Source organism: Macaca mulatta, chromosome 8 (genome assembly GCF_049350105.2).
Source record: "Macaca mulatta isolate MMU2019108-1 chromosome 8, T2T-MMU8v2.0, whole genome shotgun sequence".
Lineage (NCBI taxonomy): Eukaryota > Metazoa > Chordata > Mammalia > Primates > Cercopithecidae > Macaca > Macaca mulatta.
In genome coordinates, this window is record NC_133413.1 from 25895851 (window position 1) to 25917769 (window position 21919).

General features: G+C 36.2%; 1 long non-coding RNA gene across 3 annotated transcripts in view; it reads right to left on the reverse strand.

The window, feature by feature from the left end:
* Window positions 1–1941: 1941 nt before the first annotated feature.
* LOC144330756 (uncharacterized) overlaps window positions 1942–21919 on the reverse strand; it is a 241611-nt gene continuing 221633 nt past the window's right edge. The window contains exon 3 of one of the 3 annotated variants that reach the window (XR_013397205.1): window positions 1942–2514. This is a non-coding gene — a long non-coding RNA (uncharacterized LOC144330756). Of the gene's footprint in view, window positions 2515–5529; window positions 5664–21919 lie in introns of those variants that run through there. The other 2 variants (XR_013397207.1, XR_013397206.1) reach the window with 2 other exon arrangements.

A 21919-nucleotide genomic window follows, 5' to 3' on the forward strand; every position in this document is an offset into this window, starting at 1 on the left:
ACTGATTAGCCACATTCATTTTATATTGCATTTAAATATCAAATGCCTATCTTTTAGGACCACAAATTCATAATTCTACTAACAATTAAAAAATGGAAAGTGATTATGTACAGCTCTTTTAAGCACTTGTTATCAGATATTTTCTCAGGTATCTTGCCCCCTACCTACCCAAATTGTAACTTATTCCTTTATGGGACTGAGCTTAATCTAGCATGACTTGGCTTTAGTGAAATGTGATGTTTTCTATTGATCAGAAATTGGTTTCCCATATCTTGAGATTGGATTTTCTCTTAGTCATGTTCTACACTTTGTGGCTTGAAAAGCAAGCTCCTTTGATTTCAGATTCTCAGGCTTCTTTTCTGCTATCAGCCAGCAGCAGGGACTTCAAGTCCCTGCCGAAGGGAATTTTGCTCTTGTAACTGGCAACAGTATCCCTGAGCTTGATCTCTTACATGGGATGCCAGTGGAATGGTTTAGGTGGTTTTGATATTTTCAAGGGTAACATTCATCATCTTTCTGGCTCTTCTGGCACTGAAGAGTTCTAAGAGTGGCCACTCTCCCCTTCTGCCCCTTCAGTGGCAGATGGACTTCAACTCCTCCAGATTGAAGTAGGCAGAGACATATCTTCAGCATACTTTACACATCTCTCTGATGTCCTTTTGAAAATCTTAGCTTACCATAAAGCTACCCATGCAGCCCCATTATATTCTTTAGTATTTCTTTTTCTTTCTTTTTAGAGTTTTTTCTACCATTTTCACAAAGTTTGGTTGACATTTGTTTCAGATTTGCAATATTCTGTACACTCTTATATCATTAACCAATAATTTGTTGATATAAATATAAAATGAATATTTTAATTTTTGTTTCCTTTTCATGCTGATATATACAATGGACTTTAAGGCACCCTAGGAATATACCTGATAGATGTGACTTTGGCAGCATTAGACCTTGATCCTTCCCCTCCACATTAATTATATCATTGTTAAATTTTGTTCTTCTAAAAGTTCCTCTGGTATCATTATCTGCAGCTTCCATGTTTACAAAACCAGAGTCTTACATAAATAAAAAAATCTTTATCTCTTATCACATGTGAGATTTTCTAAATGCAGTTAATTTTTTCTCATTTGTTAAACAATCTTCGTGTATTATTTGTTCTCCTTTGCACATAAAATGCTAGTAGGTAGTTAGAAAAGCAATATAATATTAGAAAAACAATTTAGGGTAATTCTTTTTTAGCATATGTAAGATTACAATAAAAAAGATGTTTCAGATTGAGCACGGTGGCTCACACCTGTAATCCCAGCACTTTGAGAGGCCAAGGTGAATGGATCACTTGAGCCCAGGAGTTTGAGACCAGTATGAGCAACATGGCAAAACCCCATTTCTACAAAAAAATACAAAAATCATCCAGGCATGGTGACACACCTGTAGTCTCAGCTACTTGAGAGGCTGAGGTGGGAGGATGACTTGAGCCTGAAAGGTTGAGGCTGCGTGAGCTGTGATCATGCCCCACTGCCCTCCAGCCTGGGTGACAGAGTGAGATCAAAAAGAAAGAAAGAAAGAAAAAAAAAGATATTTCAGAAGAGTGCCTGACTGTTCTAAAGCCATGAATTCTAAAACCATGTATTCTAAAATAAGTACTGTCATAAGAATATGACTATTCTAAAGCCATGTATTCTAAAATAAGTACTGTAAGGCATTTATAAGAAGGAGATGTGGTATCAGGGTGAACATGACATATCTGGCCTCAAGGAAGAAGCAAGAGTAAAGCCAGTGGAAGGAAAGTGAGATGCAGAGAAGCAGAGTAACAAGGAATATGAACAAAGACTTGAAGATCTGAAAGCATAAGGTGAGATTTGGAAAAAGTTGACCTATTTGGCTAGACTGGAGCATTTGAAGTGGGTTGATGTAAGATGTAAACCTATATGAGTTCAGGTGCAAGAGGAACAGAATCCCAGAGATGGCTGAAGTATTGATGCTTAGAGTACTGAAGCCTGAATGACACTGATCCCTGTGAAAGGAAACTTTTGGTATGTAGAGAGACAATGTGGATAAAGAACAGCTTTGGCTCTGTGATATTTAACATCACCTGGTGTTAAGCCATTTCGTTTGAGATCGCTTACAAACTGGAAACAAGACAGACTGGATGAAAGAGACTGTTCAGGGGTTTATCTGTGAACGTACTGTCTACAGCCATTTTAATACACTCATTATGTCTTGCTTGTATAAATTTTTAAAAAAATTGTTGATCTTCCTTCTCATCCTCATAGTGCTTTGCTGCCCACCTGGAAGGTTATGGTGCTCATACAAAAAGGGCTCGTGTCATGCTCAGCATCTCAAGAGCCAAAGATGGATCTTATATTAAATCTGAGTTTGGCTTGCATGGAGAGATGAAGAGATGTTCTTGTCCAAGTTTGGCAGCCGGTTAGATGTTGAGGTCCCAATGTTTCAAACGCAGCTCAAAACCCTTTAGTGTTTTGAGTTTGGCTCTTGGCAAGGCATGATTTCCTGTTTCTAAGAAAAAAGACACATGAGAGAGCCTTAATAAAGCTTCTTGGACATCAAAACAACATTTTGATGAATTAATTGTAAATGAATCAGAAACATATGGATTCATTCTCTTGAGACACACACATGTTTAAAAAGAGGGGGGAAGGGTTGTTGCTCAGGGCTAAATGTGTTTTGGGTTTTATCAAATGAAGAATGCTTAGGGGAAACAAAAGTAAAAAGGATGAATTGGAACTTCTGCTTTCTCTTTAAATAGACAAACCATTTACAGTCTTATTTGCTGCCACCTATTGTTGTTCCTGAAGAAATTCAACAGTGATGACAAATCACAACCAGCCAGGCCTCACAGTTTATATCAGTACATTGTATAGTTAGTCATAGAAGCTTGAAACCCAGGGCGAGGCTTTGGGAGTTTAGGAGAGAATAGGTTTTGTTTTCATGTTATTAACAGAGTTCAGGTCAGACTGTCTGAAAGAATTGTTTTCTCTTACAAATCACTTGTAAATCTACTAATCTTTTATCGAATACTTCTCTCTCTTAAACATCCTCTGAAATAGAGAATGGTTTTCTGAAAATTCTATTTTCAAAACAAATGGAACCACAATAAGATATTACTTGCACTAGGATGACTATTATCTAATAAACATAAAATAACAATTGTTTTAAAGGATGTGGAGAAATTGGAGCCCTTCTGTACTGTTGGTGGGAGTGTAAAATGGTGCAGCCACTATGGAAAATAGTACCATATGATCCAGCCATCTCACTTCTGAGTATAAACACAAAATAATCGAAAGCAGGGACTTGAAACGTGCACACCCATGTTTGTAGCACTATTCTCTACAGTAGTCAAAAGGTGGAAACAAACCAGGTATCCACCAACAGATGAATGGATAAACAAAATGTAGTTTCTATATACAATGGAGTATTATTCAGCCTTAAAAAGAAATAAAACTTTGACATATGCTACAACATGGATGAACCTTGAGGACATTATGCTAAGTGAAATGAGCCAGTTCAGAAAGACAAATACTGTATGATTCTATATCTATGAGGTACAGAGAGTAGTCAAATATATAGAAACAGAAAGTAAAATGGTAGTTCCCCAGGGACTGGCTTGGGGGAGGGGGTAATGAGGAATTATTGTTTAATGGGTACACGGTTTCGGTTTTGCAAGATGAAAGCATTCTGGAGATTTGTTGCACAACAATGTGAATGAGCCTAACATTACTGAACTGCAAATTTAAAAGATAAGATGGTAAATTGTGTGTTATAGTTCTTGACCACAACAAAATTTAAAAACAAAACAACTAATGAAACTTTATTTGAATATTGTTGGACAGAGTAGTCTCCAGAATATGTGACTCCTACAATCTCAGGAATTTTGTCTTATGGCTCTATGGAGTATGATTTCTGGACTAGAAGAATTTGGCTTGACCTGCGAGTAGATGAATACACATGTGGGCACACATACACACGCACAAACACGTATCTCCTGCCCCAATCCCCTCATACTACAAGTTATGTGACATTTCCCAGTACATGCCACTGGTCCCAGAGACTGTGCTTAGTGTTAATTTTAATGAACTGTCACCTGGAAATTGATTTTGTGCTTGGAGGAAGGAGAACATTTTGATTTGCCAAGTTCCACTCATTTGAGGGTATTCCTATATCTGCTCATTATCATGGAACACAGGTAAATTCCCCACAAAATCACCTACATCCAGAGAATAAAGGAGAATAGTATAGCTTGGTCAAACTTCATGAATAGCATTCTCGCCACTGCATAGAATACACTTTCCCCTTGGGGTTTCTTTTCAGCATGTGCCCAGGAAGAGAAATAAGATGTATGGTTTGTGGATCATATGTCTGATTTATATTATGCCTCACTCCAAAAATGATTTGAAATTATAAGTCACAAATAAGGGAGAGTGAAAAAGAGGAGAACAAGTTGGAGCTAGGGTTAAGATTAGTATAAAAACACATGCAATAGACACTATATTATTGCTAGAGAGAGGCCATAAATTTGACTGAGTTTTCTATTAACACAAGGAGGAAAATACACATTGTAAGATTTACAGAGATGAATTTTTCTCTACCTGACAAAAAGTTATCTTGAAATAGATACACAATGGAAATCTTTGTCTGATTTTTATTCTTCATCTTAATCCAGTTCAACAAAAAATTCATTTGGTGCTACTAAGTGGCTGAAAGACCCTTGGTTTACCAAGGTTGGCTACATTGGAGTGGATTCAGTCTAAGCATTATCTAATTTTTTGAAAGTGATCTGAATTTTTAATTTTCCTTTTACTTCCTCATTCTCCTCCATTTTTTATTATTAGTATCTCCTGGAAAGGAAATAAAGGTTGCATGAGAGGAGAAAAAATCAAGTATGTTATTTTTTTTTCTCTCTGTTTACCTGATTCCTGGAAAAAAAAATCTCAATTTAGTCAGTACTTGATTCTTCTTGCCTAAAGTATTTGACTTGAGGTCTAAACAACGAAGTGGCTTAGGCATCTTCTCTCATCTTGATTCACTGCTAGGTCAGCAACTTGGTAGACTGGCAAAGTAGAAATGGCGTTAGATGAAGAGTTATCTGGGGCTAGTGCTTAAGTGACAAGTTAGCTTAGAATAGAATAATCTGACCATTGAAGCCTTGGCAGTGCCTCTTTGCTGGTCTTTAACACAAGAAAGGTGAACTAGGCAGTCTCTTTGGACTTTCTCAGCCCTGCATTATATTAGTTGTTTAATTTTTCTACTCAGAGATGACTCAAGTACATGGAAATATACTTAGGTGTAGTGTTATCTTTCAATAGTATCTATTCAATAATCTCTAGCTACAAAATGTTGATAATAAAAAGATCCCTTAAAAATGCTTCTGAGTTCTTTGGGGCAGAAGTCCAAGAAGAATGCTTTCTGTAATTAAAAGGACAGGGGCATTGGTGAGGGCCAGGGAGAGGAGGCTGGGATGTCACCCTAGGCTGAAAATGACTACTATATACACAATGGAACTTGGCAGTCTAGATTGTTTTGGCTTTATTTCCATTCACTTAAAACAAGTCTGTGTGGGAAGGAGCTTGTGGGAAATGGGAGTGGAAGAGATATAATTTATTTTGGGTATTGTGTATTAGTCATTTTTTTGTCCACGAAGTCACCACCTGAAAGAAACAAGACAGCAATAGACGTCATTCATAAGCAATACGTTTTGTTTTAAGAGAGACTTTTATGGATGTGATTAAGCCCTGTTAAACATCCTATGCCACTGGGGCCGGAAGCATTCTCATTGTGTATTCTCACTTGTGAAATGTATGACTCAGGAAATACATGAACTTTTAAAACTATTCTGGCTGAATCCATATATGTTTTGGAAACTAGGAAAGGGCAATAGAATAATCTGATCATTGAAGCCTTGATTATGTAAAAACTGAGTCATAAATCACCCAGATAATTTCCATAATTTGCTATATCTTTTTTTTTTGAAAGTAAATAATGTTGCTTTCACATTCAAAAGCAATTTTTTTATTTAACTGTAATACTTCAAATTCTGTCCACGGTAATTTACTGGTAGGTACATTTGGAGCAATCATTATACACACATTTACAGTAAATCTTCACAATGTTGCATGTAATGGTCTTAATCTAAAACTGGTGGACAGGATTATTTTTGGAGTAACCTCAGTATTTTGCTAGAAGGAAAATAAAAGTCTTTATAAAAAGAAAGAAAGAACAAATAGCTTTTTATTAAAGTAAAGCCCTGTGTTAATATATGTATCCAGAGAACTTACTGACTAAACAGATACTGCAGAGGACAATCTGAAAGGGTAACAACAATGGATTGGGTGTGTGATGTGAGTTTTTTTCCTTTTTCAAATATGGCCATAATTATAAAATATTCCAGACTACATTGACACTCTAAATAATGAAACCCACATTTGATTTACATTTTCAAATTTAAAAACACTTTAACATTCTTTTGAGAAACAGCACATGGTAAATAACACCATTTTTTATAAACTTGAGTAAGTAGTGACCTGTCACTTCATTTGGGCATAAAAATCTCTCTTACAGCCTAGAGGTATATATGCATCACATGATGTTTGTGAAATTAGTTCCAAATACTAGATTGATTTTTTTTACAACTGGTTCTATCCACAGGGTATATAACTAAATGTAAAATACAAAAATATTTAATTTGACCTACCACTCCTGAGTTTAACAAACACTGTCATGTAATGAAGATCCAAATCCAAAGACAATGGCAAAAGCCAGAACAAATAAATGAGGCCATGTATATCCAAAAATCAAAAGAAGGCACTTAACATGACTTGTAAGTTTAATGCTTTTATACATCTTTTATTGATTCAAAGAAAACCTCAAGTATAATAAGTTCTTGTAGAGGATCTGAGGTTCGTTGGCAGCACATGTTATCTGGGTACTCTTTGACATACTCAAGATATAAAATTGATGAGTGACTTTGTGGAGAGTAAGATACAAGGTGCTCCTGGAAGGTCTATTTTTGTAAAGGTTTCAGGCTATCTTTTGATCGATTTTTTGTGTGTGTGCCAATCCCTCATTGTATCATACTTGAAGTTATAAACAAATCTTTGAAAGGTTCATAAACTGAGAATTGTTCAAGGAACTTTCTAAGACTGAGCTTTGATTTCCAATAATTTGTTTACCTTCACCATCTATTCTGGAAGCATTGCATGTAGTTGAATTAAAAGTATATGTCCTCTTATTTTTTTAATATTTAATTTTGTTAAAATGTACATAAAATGTACCATCTTAGTCTTTTTTAAGTGTATAGTTCAGTGGTATGAAGCACATTCACATTGCTCCAGAACACTTTTTATCCTACAATCAATCTCCAGAATCCTTTTCATCCTCCAAGACTAAAATTCTGTACTCATTAAACAATAACTCTAGATTCCCCTCATACCCTTGTCAGCCCCTATTCTACTTTGTTTTTAGGGATTTGACTATACTAGGTACCTCATATAAATGGAATCATACAGTATTTGTCTTTTTGTGACTGGCTCATTTCACTTAGCATAATGTCATAAAAGTTCATTCATGTTATAGCGTGTGTCAGAATTTCCTTCCTTTATTTCATTGTATACATAAACCACATTTTGTTTATCCATTCATCTGTTGGTAGACACCTAGGTTGCTTCCACCTTTTGATTATTGTGAATAATGCTATTATTCACAGTAGGATGTGAACAAGAGTATATAAATCTCCTGGAGACCATATCATGTATTTATTATATTTTAATTTCTGGGATACATGTGCAGAAGTTGCAGGTTTGTAACATAGGTATACATATGCCATGGTGGTTTGCTGCACCCATCAACCCGTCATCTACATTAAGGTATTTCTCCTAATACGATCCCTCCCCTAGCCCCCCACCAACCGACAGGCCCTGGTGTGTGATGTTCCCCTCCCTGAGTCCATGTGTTCTCATTGTTCAACTTCCACTTATGAGTGAAAACATGCAGTGTTTGGTTTTCTGTTCTTGTGTTAGTTTGCTGACAATGATAGCTTCCAGCTTCATCCATGTCCCTGCAAAGGACATGAACTCATCTTTTTTTACGGCTGCATAGTATTCCATAGTGTATATGTGCCACATTTTCTTTATCCAGTCTATCATTGATTGACATTTGGGTTGGTTCCAAGTCTTTGCTATTGTGAACAGTGCCACAATAAGCATACATATGCATGTGTCTTTATAGTAGAATGATTTATACTCTTTTGGGTATATCCAGTAATGGGATTGCTGGGTCTAATGGTATTTCTGGTTCTAGATCCTTGAGGAATCACCACACTGTCTTCCATAATGGTTAAACGAATTTACACTCCCACCAACAGTGTAAAAGCATTCTATTTCTCCACATCCTCTCCAGCATCTGTTGTTTCCTGACTTTTTAATGATCGTCATTCTAACTGGCGTGAGATGGTATCTCATTGTGGTTTTGATTTGCATTTCTCTGATGAACAGTGATGATGAACTTTTTTTAAGTTTGTTGGCCACATAAATGTCTTCTTTTGAGAAGTATCTATTCATTTCCTTTGCCCACTTTTTGATGGTTTTTTTTTTTTCTTGTAAATTTGTTTGAGTTCTTTGTAGATTCTGGATATTAGCTCTTTGTCAGATGGATAGATTGCAAAAAATTTTTCCCATTCTGTAGGATGCCTGTTCACTCTGATGATAGTTTCTTCTGCTGTGCAGAAGCTCTTTAGTTTAAATAGATCCCATTTGTCAATTTTGGCTTTTGTTGCCATTGCTTTTGGTGTTTTAGTCATGAAGTCCTTGCCCATGCCTATGTCCTGAATGGTATTGCCTAGGTTTTCTTCTAGGGTTTTTATGGTTTTAGGTCTTATGTTTAAGTATTTAATCCATCTTGAATTAATTTTTGTATAAGGTGTAAGGAAGTGGTCCAGTTTCAGTTTTCTGCATATGGCTAGCCAGTTTTCCCAACACCATTTATTAAATAGGGAATCCTTTCCCCATTGCTTGTTTTTGTCAGGTTTGTCAAAGATCAGATGATTGTAGATGTGTGGTGTTATATCTGAGGCCTGTGTTCTGTTCCATTGGTCTATATATCTGTTTTGGTACCAGTGCCATGCTATTTTGGTTACTGTAGCCTTGTAGTATAGTTTGAAGTCAGGTAGCGTGATGCCTCCAGCTTTGTTCTTTTTGCTTAGAATTGTGTTGGTTATGCAGGCTCTATTTTGGTCCATATGAAATTTAAAGTAGTTTTTTTCTAATTCTGTGAAGAAAGTCAATGGTAGCTTGATGGGATAGCGTCGAATCTATAAATTACTTTGGGTAGTATGGCCATTTTCGTGATATTGATTCTTCCTATCTATGAGCATGGAATGTTTGTCCATTTATTTGTGTCCTCTCTTATTTCCTTGAGCAGTGGTTTGTAGTTCTCCTTGAAGAGGTCCTTCACATCCCTTGTTAGTTGTGTTCCTAGATATTTTATTCTCTTTGTAGCAATTGTGAATGGGAGTTCACTCATGATTTGGCTCTCTATTTGAATAAATGACAATCTATCTGATTGTCAATTATTGGTGTATAGGAATGCTTGTGATTTTTGCACATTGATTTTGTATTGTGAGACTTTGCTGAAGTTGCATATCAGTTTAAGAGGATTTTTGGCTGAGATGGTGGGGTTTTCTAAATATACAATCATGTCATCTGCAAACAGAGGCAATTTTACTTCCTCTCTTCCTATTTGAATACCCTTTATTTCTTTATCTTGCCTGATTGCCCCGGACAGAAATTCCAATACTATGTTGAATAGGAGTGGTGAGAGGGCATCCTTGTCTTGTGCTAGTTCTCAAAGGGAATCCTTCCAGTTTTTGCCCATTCAGTATGATATGGGCTGTGATTTTTTATAAATAGCTCTTATTTTGAGATACATTCCATCAATACCTGGTTTATTGAGAGTTTTTAGCATGCAAGGGTACTGAATTTTATCAAAGGCCTTTTCTGTGTCTATTGAAATAATCATGTAGTTTTTGTCATTGGTTCTGTTTATGTGATGGATTATGTTTATTGATTTGCATATGTTGAGCCAGCCCTGCATCTCAGGGATGAAGCCAGCTTGATCGTGGTGGATAAGCTTTGTGATGTGCTGCTGGATTCAGTTTGCCAGTATTTTATTGAGGATTTTCGCATTGATGTTCATCAGGCATATTGGCCTGAATTTTTTTTTTTTTTTTTTTTTTTGTCTCTGCCAGGTTTTGATATCAGGATGATGTTGGCCTCATAAAATGAGTTAGCGAGGAGTCCATCTTTTTCTATAGTTTGGAATAGTTTTAGAAGGAATGATACCAGCTCCTTTTTGTACCACTGGTAGAATTCGGTTGTGAATCCATCTGGTCCTGAACTGTTTTTTTTTTTTGGTTGGTAGGCTATTACTGCCTCAATTTCAGAAATTGTTATTGGTCTATTTAGGGATTCTACTTCTTCCTGGTTTAGGCTTTGGAGGGTTTAAGTGTCCAGGAGTTTATCCATTTCTTCTAGAATTTCTTTTTTTTTTTTTTTTTTTTGAGACGGAGTCTTGCTCTGTGCCCCAGGCTGGAGTGCAGTGGCGCGATCTCGGCTCACTGCAAGCTCCGCCACCCCGGGTTGACGCTATTCTCCTGCCTCAGCCTCCTGAGTAGCTGGGACTACAGGCGCCTGCCGCCTTGCCCGGCTAGTTTTCTTGTATTTTTAGTAGAGACGGGGTTTCACCGTGTTAGCCAGGATGGTCTGGATCTCCTGACCTCGTGATCCGCCCCCCTCGGCCTCCCAAAGTGCTGGGATTACAGGCTTGAGCCACCGCGCCTGGCCTCTTCTAGAATTTCTAGCTTATTTGTGTAGAGGTGTTTGTAGTATTCTATGATGGTAGTTTGTGTTTCTATGGGATCAGTGGTGATATCCCTGTTATCACTTTTTATTGCATCTACTTGATTATTCTCTTTTCTTCATTAGTTTGGCTAGCAGTCTATCTATTTTGTTGATCTTTTCAAAAATGCAGCTCCTGGATTAATTGATATTTTGAAGGGTGTTTCATGTCTCCTTATTCTTCAGTTCTGCTCTGATCTTAGTTATTTCTTGTCTTCTGCTAACTTTTGAATTTGTTTGCTCTTGCTTCTCTAGTTCTTTTAATTGTGACGTTAGGGTGTCGATTTTGATCTTTCCTGCTTTCTCTGGTAGGCATTTAGTGCTATAAATTTCCCTCTAAACACTGCTTTAGCTGTGTCCCAGAGATTCTGGTACCTTGTGTCTTTGTTCTCATTAGTTTAAAAGAGCTTATTTATTTCTGCCTTAATTTTGTTATTAACTGAGTAGTCATTCAGGAGCAGGTTATTCAGTTTTCATGTAGTTGTGTAGTTTTGAGTGAGTTTCTTAATCCTGAGTTCTAATCGGATTGCAATGTGGTCTGCGAGACTGTTATAATTTCCATTCTTTTGCATTTGCTGAGAAATGTTTTACTTGCAATTATATGGTCAATTTTAGAATAAGTGTGATGTGGTGCTGAGAAGAATATATATTCTGTTGATTTGGGGTGGAGAGTTCTGTAGATGTCTATTAGTTCTGCTTGGTACACAGCTGAGTTCAAGTCCTGAATATCCTTGTTAATTTTCTGTGTCATTGATCTAATGTTGACAGTGGGGTGTTAAAGTCTCCCATTATTATTGTGTGGGAGTTCGAGTCTCTTTGTAGGTCTCTAAGAACTTGCTTTATGAATCTGGGTGCTCCTGTACTGGGTGCATATGTATTTAGGATAGTTAGCTCTTCTTGTTGCATTGATTCCTTTACCATTATGTAATGCCCTTCTTTGTTTCTCGATCTTTGTTGATTTAAAGTCTGTTTTATCAGAGACTATGATTGCAACCCCTGTTTTTTTTGCTTTCTATTTGCTTGGTAGATCTCCCTCCATCCCTTTATTTTGAGCCTATGTGTGTCTTTGCACATGAGATGGGTCTCCTGAATACAGCACTCTGATGGCTCTTGACTCTTTATCCAATTTGCCAGTCTGTGTCTTTTACTTGGGGCATTTAGCCCATTTACATTTAAAGTTAATATTGTTATGTATGAATTTGATCCTGTCATTACGATGCTAGCTGGTTATTTTGCCTTTTGATGCAGTTTCTTCATAGTGCCAATGGTCTTTACAATTTGGTATGTGTTTGCAGTAGCTTTTACCAGTTGTTCCTTTCCATATTTAGTGCTTCCTTCAGGAGCTCTTGTAAGGCTGGCCTGGTGGTGACAAAATCTCTCAGCATTTGCTTGTCTGTAAAGGATTTTATTTCTCCTTCACTTATGAAGCTTAGTTTGTCAGGTTATGAAATTCTGGGTTGAAAATTCTTCTCTTTAGCAATGTTGAATATTGGCCCCCACTCTCTTCTGGCTTATAGGGCTTCTGCTGAGAGATCCGCTATTAGTCTGATGGGCTTCTCTTTGTGGGTAACCCAAACTTTCTGGCCGCACTTAATATTTTTTTCCTTCATTTTAACCTTGGTGAATCTGATGATTATGTGTCTTGGGATTGCTCTTCTTGAGGAGTATTTTTGTGGTGTTCTCTGCATTTCCTGAATTTAAATGTTGCCCTGTCTTGCTAGGTTGGGGAAGTTCACCTGGATAATAACCTGAAGAGTGTTTTCCAGCTTGGTTCCATTCTCCCCATCACTTTCATGTACACCAAGCAAATGTAGGTTTGATCTTTTCACATAGTCCCGTATTTCTTGGAGGCTTTGCTCATTCCTTTTCATTCTTTTTTCTCTAATCTTGTCTACATGCCTTATTTCATTAAGTTGACCTTCAATCTCTGATATCTTTTCTTCTGCTTGATTGATTTGGCTATGGATACTTGTGTCTGCTTCACAAAGTTCTTGTGCTGTGTTTTTTTTTTCTTTTAGCTCCATCAGGTCATTTATGTTCTTTTCTGAACTGGTTATTCTAGTTAGCAATTCATCTAATAACCTTTTTTCAAAGTTCTTAGCTTCCTTGCATTAAGTTAGAACATGCTCCTTTAGCTCGGAGGAGTTTGTTATTACCCACCTTCTGAAGCCTACTTCTGTCAATTCATCAAACTCATTCTCCGTACAGTTTTGTTCCCTTGCTGGTGAGGAGTTGTGATCCTTTGGAGAAGAGGCTTTCTGGGTTTTGGAATTTTCGCCTTCTTGTGTTGGTTTCTCCCCATCTTCGTGGACTTATTTACCTATGGTCTTTCATGTTGTTGACCTTCTGATGTGGTTTCTGAGTGGATGTCTTTTTTATTAATGTTGATGCTATTCCTTTCTGTTGTTAGTTTTCCTTCTAATAGGCCCCTCTGCTGCAGGTCTGCTGGAGGTTCACTACAGATCCTGTTTGCCTGAGTATCACCAGCAGAGGCCGCAGAACAGCAAACATTGATGCCTGTTTCTTCCTCTAGAAGCTTTGTCCTAAGGGGCACCTGCCAGGTGCCAGCTGGAGCTCTCCTGTATGAGGTGTCTGTCTGCCCCTGCTGGGAGGTATCTCCCAGTCAGGAGACATGGAGGTCAGGGACCTACTTGAGGAGGCAGTCTGACCCTTAGCAGAGCTTGAACGCTGTGCTGGGAGATCCGCTACGCTCTTCAGAGCCAGCAGGCGGGGACATTTAAGTTGGCTGAAGCTGGGCCCACAGCCACCCCTTCTCCCAGGTGCTCTGTCCCAGGGAGATGAGAGTTTTATCCATAAGACCCTGACTGGGGCTGCTACCATTTTCTTGGAGATGCCCTGAATAGAGAGCCAGCTCATATTTTAAATAAAAATTTTATTCCTAAATATTGGAGAAGAAACAACTTTTGAGACAGTCAATCTAAAATATACACTTAATTCTTTCTTAATAAATTCTGAGTAGGTTATATAGATCTATTCCCTGAATGATCAGTGTTATGACCTCGCTTTCTTGTGAGGACTTCCTGTGTGACTCACACAAACTATATTGACCTGATATTGACCTTTCCTTTGCATTTAATGCATGAACAAAAAAAGTTGTAGGTGAAATTAAATGAGATCAGTTGAGACCCCTGATTTTTAAAGCAAAATCAAAACCTGTACTTGATTCTGCTTTGAGAATCATGGAATAATGGGAATGAACATTGGAATGATCTTTAAATAGATTAGATATGTTACCAATGAAGTAAAATGTGTTCTCATTTCACCTTTTAAATTTTACCTTACTGACTTAACAGCACTCCTTCCATTATCATTTCAGTAATTCAGTCATGCATTCTGTTACATTCATATGAATCTTTATAGAACTCCCACTGTTTCGGGCACTTTTCTAGGTGCTCAGCATATAGCTATAAACAATACAACAAGGTCCTAGCCTATATAATTACTTATGTTAGATACTGACATAATAGATAATAGATTATTGCTATTTACAATAAACAATAATTCATAAATAACAAATCGCTTGGTGGAAAGTGAATAAGTCTTACAAAGGAAATAGGGTGGGCGATATTGTAGCTTGCATTTTATTGGCAGTGCAATAGAAAGTTCCTGGCTAGTTCTGAGAAGGAGAGTACCATGCTCTGATTTAAGCTTTTAAATGCCGTTCTGGCTTTTGAATGGAAAGGAGAATTTGAGGGCCCAAGAGTAAGGGCAGAATCCCAGGGACCAGTTAGGAAGCCTTGCATTAGTCTAGATTAGGAATAATAGTGACCTATCATGGGACTTCACCTTGTGATCATGTGAGTCAATTCTCCTTAATAAACTCCCTTTCATATATACATATATTCTATTAGTTCTGTCCCTCTAGAGAACCCTAATACAAGCATATTGATAGTAGTAGTGACAGTTACACATGCCAGTTAAATTTGGGGTGTCTGTTACTTGTGGCTCTCCAGTCCCACGATAGGTCATCGGCAAGCTGAGCAGCAGGGAAGCCAATAGTGGCTCAGTCCAAGTCCCAAAACCTCAAAAGTAGGGAAGCCAACAGTGCAGCCTTCAGTCTGTTGCCAAAGATCCACGAGCCCCTGGAAAACCCCTGGTGTAAGTCCAGCAGTCCAAAAGCAGAAGAACTTGGAGTCTGATGTTCAAGGGCAGGAAGCACCCAGCACAGGAGAAAGATGAAGGCCGGAAGACTCAGCAAGTCTGCTCTTTCCACCTTCTCCTGCCTGTTCTTTTCTAGCTGCACTGGCTTCCAGTTAGATGGTGCCCACCCAGTTTGAGGGTGGGTCTGCCCCTCTCAGTCCACTGACCCAAATGTTAATCTCCTCTGGCCACGCTGTCACAGACACACCCAGGAACAATACTTTGCATCTTTCAGTCCAATCAAGTTGACAATGTTAACCATCACAATGCTTAAATGTGCGTTTGGCCATTTGTATGTGTTTTTGTTTTTTAATTCGCCTCCTGTCAGATTGCTTTATTTTTCTGGTTTAGTTTTTCCTTATCAACGTACAGTAACTTTTAATATATTAAAGAAATTAAACATTTTGAGTGAGGTATAATGAGAAGCATTTATTTTTCAAATTTTAAAATTTGCCTTTAAAGTTTCTTAATGATTTTATCATACAGCTATTTTAAATTTTTATATAGTCAAATATAAAAATACCATTTTGAATTCTTTTCAGTTTTTCCTGAAGGTGGAGGTGGGGAGGAAAGAGAGGAGCAAAAATAAATAAATAAACAAAATAACTGTTGAGTACTAGGCTTAACACCTGGTTGATGAAATAATCTGTACAAGAAACCCTTAGGACACGAACTTACCTATATAAGAAAACTTCACACGTACCACTGAATCTAAAATGAAAGTTACATAAAAGAAACAATAACCCTGTCTACCTAGAGGAGACTAAGTAAATTCATATGTGTTTCTTCTATCTTAAAAGATTTATTTGATTATATTTATAGAAATATAAATGCACATTAAAAGTAAACGAAATTATCTTTAATCAAAGACAATAACCCATTACCTTGATATCTATAATTTCAAAGTTTGTAAACAATGTTATATTGTAGTCTGTTTTAACGTATTTTCGCCAAACACATATATTGCACATTTTTTATATCATCTCATACTTTTTTATTTTAATAACTTCAGTATTTGTCTTTATTTTACCTATTATATTCAGGTATGCTCTTTGTGTTGGGCGTTTTCAATTTTCTTCTATTGCAAACAGTGTTGCTAAGACACATTGGCAATGAAATCTTTATGGATGTTCATGACTATTTCTTTAGCATCTACTTCTAACGTAAGTCTGTATGTCAGCAGTACTTCTGTTGTAAAACCTTGAGCAGGGTGACAGAAGAGCAATTTTGAAGTTAGATCCCTGGTCCTGCTAACTGTGTCACCTGGGCATGTCACAAACACCCTCTGTGTGCCATTTTTCTTACTTCTATAGTGTCTACCATCTATAATAGTACCTACACTTCAAGACTGTTATGAGGATTAAGTGAACTAATGTACACAGTAGCTTAAAAGAGTGTCTTGGCATTCAGTGAGAAATTTATTTCTTATTATGTACTGCTGAATTGTCCTAAATATGGTGTCTGCTCACAATTTTTAAAAATACATAAAAATTCCTATTTATACAGTCTTGTTATTTTATTTTTAAAATCCCATTTGGAAATTTAAAATGTTATATTACTGTTTTAATTTGCATCTACTTAGCTTTCTAGCAAAAATGAACATTTTAAATCTATGTTAATTGCTGATATATATTTATCCATCTCTGAATTGCTTGCTTAGATATTTTCCAAAATTTCCATTGGGATATTTATTTGTCCCTTATTAAGATTTTAAAGATTGATATTAACTCTTAAATGCTGCAAATATTATCTCCTGTCAGATGTTAATTTGTATATGTGTTTTCACCCAATATTTTTTAGGGGTAGAAACTGTGGTATAACACTCTTTTATAAAAATGCTTTAACACCAGCATGTTCACTAAATTGCTGGAAACTTGTAGACATTATATGAGTTAAGTATACAGTTGACAGATTCAAGTTAATAAGGCAAAAGCTTGAATTTAGAATTATTTTTTAATGAAAGAATATTTAGTAATATATTTTAAGTAGGATATGTATATGAGAGAGAGAGATAAGAGAAAATTGAGTCTTCTTGGCAATTCTTGATAAGATTTAGACCATACCTAGTTGACTCTATAAACAGAGACTTCCAGGTGGCTGTCTGGAGTAGTTCTATGAAATAAGATAGGCACTTCACCAAAGCTGCAGTTGTTTCAGTGTTAAGATCTGCAAGGGGAAGTAGAGTTCCTTCCCTGGGAAGACAAGACCCAATTTTCTTGGAGACACACAGGCAGCCAGATTAAAGTCTAACCTCTTTTCCATTGGTGTGCACCAATTCAGCCGAGAGTGTGAAAATCTCTATTCCTCTCTACTATCTTTAGCTACCACTCCCTGCCATTTCATTACCACATGAACAGTCTAGGAGGAAAAATTAAAACTTGCTTTGTTTCCTATCTTGTAAGCCTATATTTCCAGTGTAAACTCCCACTCATTTGAAGGACAAAATACCCTCTAGATCCATCTTTGAAATTTAGAAAGCTAGTCTTTATTACAGTAAGGCAAAAGTAATCCCTAAAGCTGAAATTTTAGAAAGATTTACAAATATATTCATCTTAAAAATTAATGGTTCCATTATTTATATGTTTGTCTTCAGTTCATCCGCTGCATATTTGGGCTGATGGCAAAATAAGATTCTTAACTTACTTTCAAATGATTAGTCAATCTTTCCAGTTCCATTAATTTGAAACACACTAATTCAGCATGCCTTCAGAATATAATATTGAAATGCATATATAAAATGAACTTTATTTTATATATTTAGTACACCAGTATATATTTAGTACACCAGTACACATACTGTTTTTATCATCATGAATTTGCTGTATGTTTTACTGTCTGGGAGGCTAGTAAATACCCTCTTTCTGACTCTTGTCCTTTAACACTTTATTAGCTGATTTTTCTATTCTTCCCCAAAAGAAATGTTGAACTTCTTAAGAGAAAAAGGAGAAAAAAATTACAACTGTTCCAGAGGGATTTTTTCTCCTAATTTTTGAAAAATAATCTATATAAATGTGTTGAGGATAGCTGTTTATGGCATTTTCCCATCTGAGATTATTACACACATATATCATTAAGATGTTATTTTATGTCCCTGAAAAGAATGTAATCATACTCTGTATATTTTGATAATATATGGATATACAAAGACTATGCATTTTTGGATATTAATATTTTAAAATTTGAATAATCAATGAGATATGGTCTTTCTCATGTGTTCTACCAGAGAGTTACTGATAAATAGCAAGAGTACTAGTTGTCACACATGTATTTTTCATCTGGATATATGAGCACATTACCTTGGTTTAAATAGTACATTATTCTCTTTAAATTTCTAGATAGATATATATCATCTGCAGACAGGTGATGTTCCTCTTTCCTTTTCTGATAGCAATTACTTGTTTTCTTTAGAACTCACTCACCTAGCATGAACTTACAAGATACTGTTAAGTAGCTGCAGTGAAAATTAATTTACCTTAAAGTTTTGCTGTAGTGTTAAGACTTTTTATCATGTTAAAGAAAAATAATCTTCTTTAACAGTCAGGAATGGGAGTTCATTCTTATCAAATTTTAATTAAAAATGATTATTCAGTCCAGGGACAGTGTCTCACACGTGTAATCCCAGCCCTTTAAGAGGCTGACATGGGCGGATTGCTTGAGCCCAGAAGTTCTAGACCAGCCTGGGCAACATAGCGAGATCCTGTCTCTACAAAAAGTATTAAAACTAGCCAAGCATGGTGGTGCACATAGTCCCAGCTACTTGCGAGACTGAGGCAGGAGAATCACCTGAGCCCAGAAGTTGAGGCTGCAGTGAGCCATGATCACACCACTGCACTCCGACCTGGGTGACAGAGTGAAACCCTGCCTCCAAAAAAAAAAAAAAAAAAAAAAAAGATTATTCAGTACTTTCTATGACCTGTATCCTAAGAACTCTACCTGCGTGATTCTACTGCATCCTTACCTCTATAAATCAGACACTCTTATAACCCCAGTTATACAAATTAGGATATTATAAAGAATTGTAAAAAGAAACTTTTCAAGTACCATGTTTGAAAGTGGTTACTGAGTTTCAGAATTCTACTCTTAATATCCTATGCTCTTTCTTTTTGGGACATTTATAAACACAATTGTATTATTTATCTCCTTTGATGTATCACTGTATGTAGTAACTAACATATCTATTAAAATTTTTTCTTTGAATTTCCAAAACTGGCCATGCTACTTGCTATCTACATAGTATTGGACTTAGGTTGAGAGCACTTCCAGGTAGTAAGTGAGTCCCAAAATTCTGTCTTCATTTGGCTTCTGAAACCAAACACTTCCAGGTTTTCTTTCTTGCTCACACACTAACTCTTTCAATTTTCTTTTCTGGGTCATTTTTGTCTTCCTTGTGTCCACATGTTAAATATTCCTAATGCTCAGGGCTTATATTCTTATTTTCTCAAATTATACCCTCTTTGTAGATCATCTTTTCTGGTCTTATGGCTTTAAATGTCACCTGCATGCTAATGATATTTACATGTTTCCAATTTCAGTTTATCCACTGAGCTCCAGGATTGTTTATTTAACCAACTTCTTGATTTCTTCATTTGGATTATCTAAGAGAAATTCAAAACTGGCATAGTCAAAATAAAACTTTAGATAAGTATATATTTTAGTGATTAAAAAGAAAACATGTTTTATATCTACATTATTTTTACCATTTCAAACACTCTTCCACATATCTGTCTAGTATCATATGCCTTCTTCATAATTTTCTTTTTTTGTGTAGCTCAGATATTTTGGCAAGTAATCCTTTAAGATTTTGCTTGTCTGAAAATATTTTATATTTTATCTTCATTTTTGAAGGATACCTTTGCTGGGTATAGAATTCTACATTGCCATTTTTTTCCATTATTTTAAAAAATGTCACTGCACTATCCTCTGAATTAAATGATTTCTGCTGCTGTTCTTATCTTTGTTTTCTGTAAGCAATGTGTTTTGTTTTTTTCCTGACTTAAACAGATTTTTTTATTTTTCTTTGATAGCTTTACTATATGTTTGTCTGTTTGGTATTTATCCTGTTTGGCTTTCTCTGAGCTTTTTGGATCTATGGTTTGATATCTTTTATTATTTTTGAAAAACTCTTCGTCATTGTCTCTTCAAATATTTCTTCTGCTTCATTTTTCTCTCCTAGTATTTTAATTACATGTTAATTAGATAAGGAAATATCCAATATTGGGTGGACTCTTGTTTTATGATTTTTTTTCTTTTTATGGTTCAACTTGAATATATTAAAATTTATACTGACATATTTTTAGTTCACTGATTATTTTACAGCTTGTGGTAAATCTACTGGTGAACCCATCAAAAGAATGCTTTATCTCTGATATTGTGTGTAATGATATGTATGTGTATTTAGAAAATGTCAAATGAAAATATTATAATTTTTCTGCTAAAGTTTCCCCCATGTTTATTCATTTTTTCCATGTTTCCTGCTAAGGGTTTTGGCATATTAGTCACAGTTATTTCAAATTCCAGACTCTGTCACTGTTAATCCCAGTGCCTAAATTATCTCCGAATCTAGTTATATTGTCTGCTTTAGCTCTTGACTCAGTTGTTTTTCCTTACTCTATTTTGTGTCTCAGGATTTTTGATTGAATTCTGAACATGATGTAGTAAAGACTGAGATAAACTATACTCATGGCTGGAAACAGGCATGTCAGGCTGTTGTGGAGGATTGACTTATTCTAGTTAGGAGTTATCTTTGGGTTTTGTTGTTGCTGTTATTACCTCTAGTAAACCACAGGTTTCAGAATTCTCTAACAGTGGGCTGCTGTTATCTTGTGGTAAGAGTGGGGAATGGGATACCAAAAGGTTTCTATGAATTCCAGAAATCATGGGTAGTACCAACCCCATACCATACATATTAACACTATACCATATTTTTTCCTATACACACATACCTATGATAAATTTAATTTATAAGCTAGGCATAAGAGATTAACAACAATAATAAAAGAAAAATTATAACAATATACTGTAATTAAAGTTATATGAATTGGTCTCTCTCTCAAAATATCTTCTTGTATTATACTCTCCTATTTTCAAACCATGGTTGACTGTGGGCGACGGAAACTGTGGAAGGTGAAATCATGTATAAGGGGGCACTATTGCTTTTCTTTTCCACCTTTTCTTCAGTTTTTAACCATCCTGCCATGACTCAACCAGAGAGAGGGCTCTTCCGAAGCTCTTTCCCTCTCCCAAATGTAGACTGCTCTTGTTACTCAGTACTAGGTTCATGGTAGGGGAAGCAAAGTCCTCTGTTACCCTGCTCCAGTTTCAGGCTTAGCCTCACTCAGTGCATATAAGTCTTATATTTAAAGCTATTTAGTTTTCTACCCATCCTCTCCATTGCAGAAATTATCTGTTTTTATCTGTAGTCAATTTTGGGCAAGAGAGAGTTTACTGCCCTTCTGCTAGTGATAGCAGACTTCTGCTTAGCATTGGTGTACAATCCTAAATCAGAGGAGATGTCCCACCCTTCTTCCAGAGGTAGAATAATATTTTTTGATGTATTTCTTCAAGTGTCTTTCTCTGGAAACAGCAATGTGTTCTATGGTTAGAAAAGCTTCCTGATTCTCCCCAAGAGGGAGACAGATTTTTTTCTATTCATTTCTCAGAATCAGTCATTCTTTGCCTGTGCTGTGAGTCAAAAATATTTGCTGCTGTCTTCCAGTAGCTTATGTGTTTCTTCTGATGAGAGTGTTATGTGAATAGTCCAAAGACCTCTTCTGTCTATTGGCTGTAGATTGTTTATTTCTTCAAGGCTCATGATAATAGTATCATTAGTCCAGAGGCAAACTCAAATTTTTACA